Raw genomic sequence first — 9,646 nt, forward strand, 5'->3', positions numbered from 1 at the left:
CAGCGCTGGTTGCGCCACCCACAAAAGCAGCCTTAAAATGTGTCTAGGGTCTGCCATTGCAGAACCTGCGTGCAGTCTGGTACTGTCACCCTGGCTGGGCAAGTGCACACACTTGCCAGCCCCTGAACCTTCCCTTAAACTTCATATTAGTCACCCCTATGGTAGGCCGGAGGGCAGGGTGCATTGTAAGGATAAGGTAGAACATGCCCTGATGTGTGTGGCATGTTCTAATAGTGAATTACTGCCAAATTCGTTTTTCACTATTGTAAGGCTACCTGTTCCCTTCTAGGCCAGATGGGCTGCTGGAATTATTACACTCTATAATCCCAGCAGGCTCAGGGAACATGGTAGAAATTCATGTTTAGTATGCCTGAACTCAGAATAATAAAATACTTCTTTTAGTAAAGTTTATTTTAATATCCTGTGTTTGCAAATGCTACTTTTAGAAAGTTAGCATTTGCTTGCCTAACCATTTCAGCCCGCCTCTGCTTGGATGTGGATCTGACTGTCTGGTGTGTGTGAGTGACAGGGCTGGGAGTTGACAGGTAGTGATTAGCAGGAGGACCCCTTAATGGGTGGTGGGAGTTTCCCCTGAATGATGCATCAGGCTGTGCTCTGCCTCCACAATGCTGGCTCCGCCCTCCTGGGGAGCGACTGATGACTCAGCCTGCACCTGGCCCAGGAAGGACCGAAGCTTGTCAACAAAGTACTCAGGCCACTCCTGCCCTCTCAATGCCGGCTCCGCCCCCCTGGGGAGCGGCTGATGTGCCTGCCCTCACACTGAATGCAGAAGCAGAAGTACCCACCACAAGTGCTCAGGAGCTGAGAGCAGTTATGCAAAGGCCCCCCTGGCCAGTGAGAACAAAAGAAACTGTGTATAAAAGTAGGAGCCCTGCTCCTTGTAAATTAGATCCAGTTTGCGCAAAGAAGAAGCTCTGCCTGAAGAGAAGGACCCTGGAAGCTGCAAGGAGAAGTACTGACTCTGACCCCAAGAGACTGGCCTGTAGTGGGTGCCTTGCTGCTGAAGGAGAGCAGGAGAAGAAAGACTAAAAGACTTTGCTTTTATCCACCTTGTGCTAAAACTTTTACCAAGATCTCCAAGGGCTTGCTCTGAACTTGCCCCCTGACCAGCGCCCCAGGAACAGTGGGCGCTACCCTGTCCCCCTGGAAGAAGGAGCTGCTGTGAGCCAGCAACCTGATCGACACGGCTGCTGAAGGAAAGAGGAGCGCGCCGTGAAAGAATCCCTGCGCCCCTCCTACGAGGCCCTTGGCACCCCGTCCCGCCGAGCACCGCATCTGCTAACTGGTCGGCACCAGGTGACACCGAAAGGCCCAGCCTCGCTGGCCTAATCACCGTCCCTACCGCCTGCCTAACTGCGAAGCATCGCAAGAACGGACTTAGCCAAGTATCTGCTGTGACCTGAGAGGCTTGTGTGCGCCTCACGCTGCTACCCGGGGCTCTGGCCCCCTTTTCCAGGACCTGAGGTGTGTCGCCGTCTACCCGACCCGCGCCGCAACGCCAACCTCCGAGCCGGAGCCGAGCCGCCGCTCGCTCCAACCTCGGGAGGAAGACACCGCGACGTGGACCACCGAGCCGGCCTGCACCCGACCCCTTCGAAAAGACAAAGGTACTGTTTCCCGTCCCGCGGTGCGAGCCGCTGTCCCACCTCGCTCGCACCGCCATCTGCCTCAGCCGAGCCCCCGGAGCCGCGCAGTGAGCGCTCCCCGGGCCCCCGCTCTCTCCCCTGACAGCCGTGCAGCGCGCTCGTCAGGCTGACAGTGACTCCCCGGCCGCCGATCCCGCTAGAGGCGTGAGATTGGGCAGACCGGGTCCGATCGTGGGCGCAGAGAGGCCCTGGCTGATTGAAATTCTTGCTGGAGGAACGTACCAGGACTAGGGAAGAGTCCGCAACCCTTTTTAAGCACCAGAACAATTCTTTTAACGCTGATACAAAGACCTGTGGCCTAATCAGAGAGTAACTGGAACCATTTTCTTAAACTACGCAAAGACTGTATTTACAAGCCTGATCTAAAGATATATATAAAGAAGATATTTTTACAGAAATACAGTCTAGTGTCATTGTGTGGTGGGTTGATGGTCATTGTGTGTGATGTTGCAAATGTTTAACCTTATGTACTCCAGAGTTTAGCCTAGACTGCTTGCGCCACACTACCTAAAGGGCGAGTAGGGGTTATTTCTGGGAGTAATCCTTTGCCCTGACTTAGAGGAGAGGGTCCCTGCTTGTCGCAAGTACAAACCTGCGCCAACCAGAGACCCCCAATTCTAACATTGGACGCAGCGGTGAGGATCTCGAATTTACATTTGCAGTGTCCATACATTGACTATTGACCATTGCACAGTGATGACAGTCCAGTAACTAAGCCACAGACTTTGTTTTTTTTGGATTTATGATTTGCGAGAAGAGATCTCCATGTGTTTTTGAAGTCATGCCTGTGTCAGTGAAAATGGAAAAGGCAGCATCCATTTCTTCTATTGACTGTGATTGGGAGAAACTAGAAAACTACACTGGGAAACAGCTCAGGAGCTTCTGCAAAAATTTGAACATTTCCATGACCGGACTCTCCAGAAGGGAGCAGTTCCAAAAGGCGCTGAGGGCCTGGGTCAAGGCAAGGAATGCCCCTGGAAAGGATTTTGAATTTGAGCATGCAGAACAGCAGCTGGAGGGACCCCTGACTCCAGAGTGGAGGGGTGCAACCTCCCCATTGGGTAGCAGTGTTTCTGGCCGAGGTCTGTCGCCAGAGGAGCTGGCGGACAGACGGGCAACCCGAGATCATGAATTGAAGTTGGCAGAGCTGGAAATAAATGGGCAACTGGAGCTAGAATCTAGGAAGTTAGCCCTGGAAGTAATGAAAATGGAGCTTGCGCATGACTTAAGAATGAGGAAACTTGACTTGGAGCTCGAGGGGCTTGAGGCCAAGAGGGCTTCAGCCCAGCAACAAGAAATATGTGTAGCTCACAGATTGAGCTTTGCTGAGTTGGAGGTGGAGTCCAGCTCAGATGGTGGCAGCAACATTAATGTATCTAGGGCAGACAGCATAGCGCGCGCACCTAGAGATATGGCACCTGACTTGGAGGGGGTTAACATACACCAGGAGGTTCAGGGGCATGAGGTAGCTCCAGTAGTGCGCAGCGTCCCTGAAGGGAATAGGGTAGCTGGCGTAGGAGTTCATGGTCCTAGTGGTGGGAGGGATTCCCCCATGGTTGAGGTCCTGGTGGGTGAGTGTAAGGACCGCCCAGAAGAGTGTGGGTTGTGTGACAGAGACAGTTCGCTACTGTCTGGCCAGTCTCAGAAGAATGGTGTGGAGTCTGTGTGTGAGGCGCTGGATGGTGAGGTGAAGGATAATTTGGTTAACCCTACTAGGGGGCTGTGTAATCCAATTGTGGGAGAGCATACTTTAAGTCCCAGTTTTCCAGAGCTATGCCAACACCTGTTTGAGAGTGAGTTCTCTGGCCCCAGGGAGCTCACATTGGAGGCAGACCTTGTGGTGGATTCCCGAGGGTCTGGAGAGGCATTGGGGTGTGATCCTGTGGGGAGTGTCTCAGGTATCTTCCAGCCCAGAGTGGTGGAAGTGGCGCAGAGTAGCCCAGCTAGGTCCTGTAGTAGTGAGATGGGTGTAGGGCCTCACGTCCTGTCCTTAAGGGGAAGGAGTGAGAATGGGTTTTGTCCCGGTAGTGCCCGACCTCAGTCTCAGAGCCTGGATGGTTCTTTAAGGGAACACCAGGTGGGGAGCCTAGGCTGTCCGGATGAGTCACCCTTTGAGGGGGATCCCCCAGTGGCTAGAGAACGTGGAGGCTCTGTAAACAGGGCTCCAGTAGTTCTGGTGACTGGCAGTATCACTCCAGTTGGGAGGGTGCAGAAGTCCAGAAAGAGGGGCGAGAGGGGGAAAGAGTCCCCAGTGGAAGAACCAGTGGGTCAGGGGCCAGCCAGCAGGGCTGCGTCCCCAGTGAATGACCAGGGGAACACCACTTCTGTCCTGGGGGATCTTCCCGCACTGTCAGAGGGACAGGGGTTGGGAGATCCGCGCCGGGCAGACTGTCGCACGACACATGAGCTATGTGCCACCCTCAGGGGGGGCATGCGTGCTCCCCGGGAAGTCCTGGTGCGCCAGGCAATGGTTCAACTGCAGGGTTGGGTCCCTGAGTTGGAGAGTCAGGTTCAGGTGTTGTCTGACCTGGAGGGTGGGACCACTGTAATCAGTGTCCTGGCCCATGTCACTTCTAGGGGTACCACTCCAGTTGGGAGTGGGCGGTACTCTGGAAGGGGGTGCAGAGGGAGGGAGTCCTTGCCTCTGACCCCGGTGCAGTTTGAGGGTGTAGACCCTAGGATAGAGGGCCAGGTGCAGGGTGTCCCCCCTGACCTGGTGCCCCAGTTGCAGGATAGCACCCCTGAACTGGTGGGCGAATTGTGCAGGTCACCTGCCACAGGTGCCCTGACAATTCTGGAAGGGGGTACCACTCCAGGTGGGAGGGTACAGAGCCCCCAGGAGGAGGACCGGGTGTGGGAGAGGCCACCCCAGTCTTTAGTACAGCCGTCAGGTACAGACCTGAGGCTGGTGGGTCAGTGCCAGGATGGCATACCTGACCTGACAGGAGGGAGAGTGGACCAAGGGTGCCAAGCACCTGGGGCTAATGCCCCCCACTCTTTAAGGCCACAGAGGTTTGAGAGCCCTGAGAGGCGTAAGGCTTGGGTCTCATTCCTGACTACTGTCAGTGGCCACTGTGACATTTTTCTGTCTGCCTGTTGGGACACACCTGTGAGCGAATTAAGGTTCAAGGCTGCACAGGTGGTGTCCACAGGTGTAGAGAAGGGTTTCCCATGGATTGGCTTGGTGGACCCTGAGAGTATGAACAGAGGATTTGAAGGAGGTGCAGATTGGCGTAGAACTGGAATGTGCCCCTGCTGTTGCGGGCCAGGTCCAGGTTCTATCGCCCAAAGCAGGGAAGCCCATCACAGTGGTGATTGGTCTACCCTGCGTTTTGGCTGGAAGGGGGTTGTGTTGGACCTGGGCCTCTTGGCAGGGTCATCCCTAAACTTTTTGCCTTCCTCCAATACTCTCTCTGACCTGTTTTTGTTGGTTTAATGACTCTGGGCACTTTGCCACTGCTGACCAGTGCTAAAGTGCATATGCTCTCCCTGTTGTAAAGTGTACATGTGATTGATGTCCATGATTGGTTCATTGGATTTACTGTTAGTCCCTAGTAAAGTGCACCAGGAGTGCCAGGGCTTGTGAATGCCAATACTGCTAGTGGGCCTGCAGCGCTGGTTGCGCCACCCACAAAAGCAGCCTTAAAATGTGTCTAGGGTCTGCCATTGCAGAACCTGCGTGCAGTCTGGTACTGTCACCCTGGCTGGGCAAGTGCACACACTTGCCAGCCCCTGAACCTTCCCTTAAACTTCATATTAGTCACCCCTATGGTAGGCCGGAGGGCAGGGTGCATTGTAAGGATAAGGTAGAACATGCCCTGATGTGTGTGGCATGTTCTAATAGTGAATTACTGCCAAATTCGTTTTTCACTATTGTAAGGCTACCTGTTCCCTTCTAGGCCAGATGGGCTGCTGGAATTATTACACTCTATAATCCCAGCAGGCTCAGGGAACATGGTAGAAATTCATGTTTAGTATGCCTGAACTCAGAATAATAAAATACTTCTTTTAGTAAAGTTTATTTTAATATCCTGTGTTTGCAAATGCTACTTTTAGAAAGTTAGCATTTGCTTGCCTAACCATTTCAGCCCGCCTCTGCTTGGATGTGGATCTGACTGTCTGGTGTGTGTGAGTGACAGGGCTGGGAGTTGACAGGTAGTGATTAGCAGGAGGACCCCTTAATGGGTGGTGGGAGTTTCCCCTGAATGATGCATCAGGCTGTGCTCTGCCTCCACAATGCTGGCTCCGCCCTCCTGGGGAGCGACTGATGACTCAGCCTGCACCTGGCCCAGGAAGGACCGAAGCTTGTCAACAAAGTACTCAGGCCACTCCTGCCCTCTCAATGCCGGCTCCGCCCCCCTGGGGAGCGGCTGATGTGCCTGCCCTCACACTGAATGCAGAAGCAGAAGTACCCACCACAAGTGCTCAGGAGCTGAGAGCAGTTATGCAAAGGCCCCCCTGGCCAGTGAGAACAAAAGAAACTGTGTATAAAAGTAGGAGCCCTGCTCCTTGTAAATTAGATCCAGTTTGCGCAAAGAAGAAGCTCTGCCTGAAGAGAAGGACCCTGGAAGCTGCAAGGAGAAGTACTGACTCTGACCCCAAGAGACTGGCCTGTAGTGGGTGCCTTGCTGCTGAAGGAGAGCAGGAGAAGAAAGACTAAAAGACTTTGCTTTTATCCACCTTGTGCTAAAACTTTTACCAAGATCTCCAAGGGCTTGCTCTGAACTTGCCCCCTGACCAGCGCCCCAGGAACAGTGGGCGCTACCCTGTCCCCCTGGAAGAAGGAGCTGCTGTGAGCCAGCAACCTGATCGACACGGCTGCTGAAGGAAAGAGGAGCGCGCCGTGAAAGAATCCCTGCGCCCCTCCTACGAGGCCCTTGGCACCCCGTCCCGCCGAGCACCGCATCTGCTAACTGGTCGGCACCAGGTGACACCGAAAGGCCCAGCCTCGCTGGCCTAATCACCGTCCCTACCGCCTGCCTAACTGCGAAGCATCGCAAGAACGGACTTAGCCAAGTATCTGCTGTGACCTGAGAGGCTTGTGTGCGCCTCACGCTGCTACCCGGGGCTCTGGCCCCCTTTTCCAGGACCTGAGGTGTGTCGCCGTCTACCCGACCCGCGCCGCAACGCCAACCTCCGAGCCGGAGCCGAGCCGCCGCTCGCTCCAACCTCGGGAGGAAGACACCGCGACGTGGACCACCGAGCCGGCCTGCACCCGACCCCTTCGAAAAGACAAAGGTACTGTTTCCCGTCCCGCGGTGCGAGCCGCTGTCCCACCTCGCTCGCACCGCCATCTGCCTCAGCCGAGCCCCCGGAGCCGCGCAGTGAGCGCTCCCCGGGCCCCCGCTCTCTCCCCTGACAGCCGTGCAGCGCGCTCGTCAGGCTGACAGTGACTCCCCGGCCGCCGATCCCGCTAGAGGCGTGAGATTGGGCAGACCGGGTCCGATCGTGGGCGCAGAGAGGCCCTGGCTGATTGAAATTCTTGCTGGAGGAACGTACCAGGACTAGGGAAGAGTCCGCAACCCTTTTTAAGCACCAGAACAATTCTTTTAACGCTGATACAAAGACCTGTGGCCTAATCAGAGAGTAACTGGAACCATTTTCTTAAACTACGCAAAGACTGTATTTACAAGCCTGATCTAAAGATATATATAAAGAAGATATTTTTACAGAAATACAGTCTAGTGTCATTGTGTGGTGGGTTGATGGTCATTGTGTGTGATGTTGCAAATGTTTAACCTTATGTACTCCAGAGTTTAGCCTAGACTGCTTGCGCCACACTACCTAAAGGGCGAGTAGGGGTTATTTCTGGGAGTAATCCTTTGCCCTGACTTAGAGGAGAGGGTCCCTGCTTGTCGCAAGTACAAACCTGCGCCAACCAGAGACCCCCAATTCTAACACCCCCCCTCAGGACCAGGGAACAGACCCCCCTCAGAACCAGGGGACAGACCCCCCCCTCAGAACCAGGGGACAGACCCCCCCAGGACCAGAGAACAGACCCCCCCAGGACCAGGGGACAGACCCCCCTCAGGACCAGGGAACAACCCCCCCCCCCCCCCAAGACCAGGGAGCAGACCCCCCCTCAGGGCCAGGGAACAGACCCCCCTCAGAACCAGGGGACAGACCCCCCCTCAGAACCAGGGGACAGACCCCCCTCAGGACCAGAGAACAGACCCCCCCCCCTCAGGACCAGAGAACAGACCCCCCCCCCAGGACGAGAGAACAGACCCCCCCAGGACCAGAGAACAGAACCCCCCCTCAGGACCAGAGAACAGATCCCCCCAGGACCAGGGGACAGACACCCCCCACCCAGGACCAGAGAACAGACCCCCCCCCAGGACCAGAGAACAGACACCCCCAGGACCAGGGGACAGACACCCCCCACCCAGGACCAGGGAACCAACCCCCCCCCCCCAAGACCAGGGAGCAGAATCCCCCTCAGGACCAGGGAACAGACCCCCCCAGGACCAGGGGACAGACACCCCCCACCCAGGACCAGGGAACCAACCCCCCCCCCCCAAGACCAGGGAGCAGACCCCCCCTCAGGACCAGGGAACAGATCCCCCCAGTACCAGAGAACAGACCCCCCTCAGGACCAGAGAACAGACCCCCCTCACCCCAGGACCAGGGGACAGACACCCCCCACCCAGGACCAGGGGACAGACACCACCCACCCAGGACCAGGGAACCAACCCCCCCCCCCAAGACCAGGGAGCAGACCCCCCCACGGGACCAGGGAACAGATCCCCCCAGTACCAGAGAACAGACCCCCCTCAGGACCAGAGAACAGACCCCCCTCAGGAACAGGGAGCAGACCCCCCTCAGGACCAGGGGACAGACACCCTCCCCTCAGGACCAGAGGACAGACCCCCCCAGGACCAGGGGACAGACACCCCCCACCCAGGACCAGAGAACAGACCCCCCCAGGACCAGAGAACAGACCCCCCCAGGACCAGAGAACAGACCCCCCCAGGACCAGGGGACAGACACCCCCCCTTCAGGACCAGGGGACAGACACCCCCCCAGGACCAGAGATCAGACCCCCCCAGGACCAGGGGACAGACACCCCCCTCAGGACCAGGGGACAGACCCCCCCCCCCCGGACCAGAGAACAGACCCCCCCCCCCAGGACCAGGGGACAGACACCCTCCCCCCCAGGACCAGAGAACAGACCCCCCCCCAGGACCAGGGGACAGACCCCCCCTCAGGACCAGGGGACAGACCCCCCCCTCAGGACCATAGGACAGACCCCCCAGGACCAGGGGACAGACCCCCCCCTCAGGACCAGGGGACAGACCCCCCCCCCCTCAGGACCAGAGGACAGACCCCCCCGGACCAGAGAACAGGCCCCCCCCAGGACCAGGGGACAGACCCCCCCCTCAGGACCAGGGGACAGACACCCCCCCCTCAGGACCATAGGACAGACCCCCCCCTGGACCAGGGGACAGACCCCCCCTCAGGACCAGAGGACAGACCCCCCCCCAGGACCAGAGAACAGACCCCCCCAGGATCAGGGGACAGACCCCCCCCCCCTCAGGACCAGAGGACAGACCCCCCCAGGACCAGAGAACAGACCCCCCCAGGACCAGGGGACAGGCACCCCCCCTCAGGACCAGAGGACAGACCCCCCCCAGGACCAGAGAACAGACCCCCCCTTAGGACCAGGGAACAGACCCCCCTCAGGACCAGGGAACAACCACCCGCCCCCCAAGACCAGGGAGAAGACCCCCCCTCAGGGCCAGGGAACAGACCCCCCTCAGAACCAGGGGACAGACCCCCCTCAGAACCAGGGGACAGACCCCCCTCAGAACCAGGGGACAGACCCCCCTCAGGACCAGAAAACAGACCCCCCCTCAGGACCAGAGAACAGACCCCCCCAGGATGAGAGAACAGACCCCCCAGGACCAGAGAACAGAACCCCTCCTCAGGACCAGAGAACAGATCCCCCCAGGACCAGGGGACAGACCCCCCCAGTACCA

This window comes from Lissotriton helveticus, chromosome 3_2 (assembly GCF_964261635.1).
Source record: "Lissotriton helveticus chromosome 3_2, aLisHel1.1, whole genome shotgun sequence".
NCBI classification, from domain to species: Eukaryota; Metazoa; Chordata; class Amphibia; order Caudata; family Salamandridae; genus Lissotriton; species Lissotriton helveticus.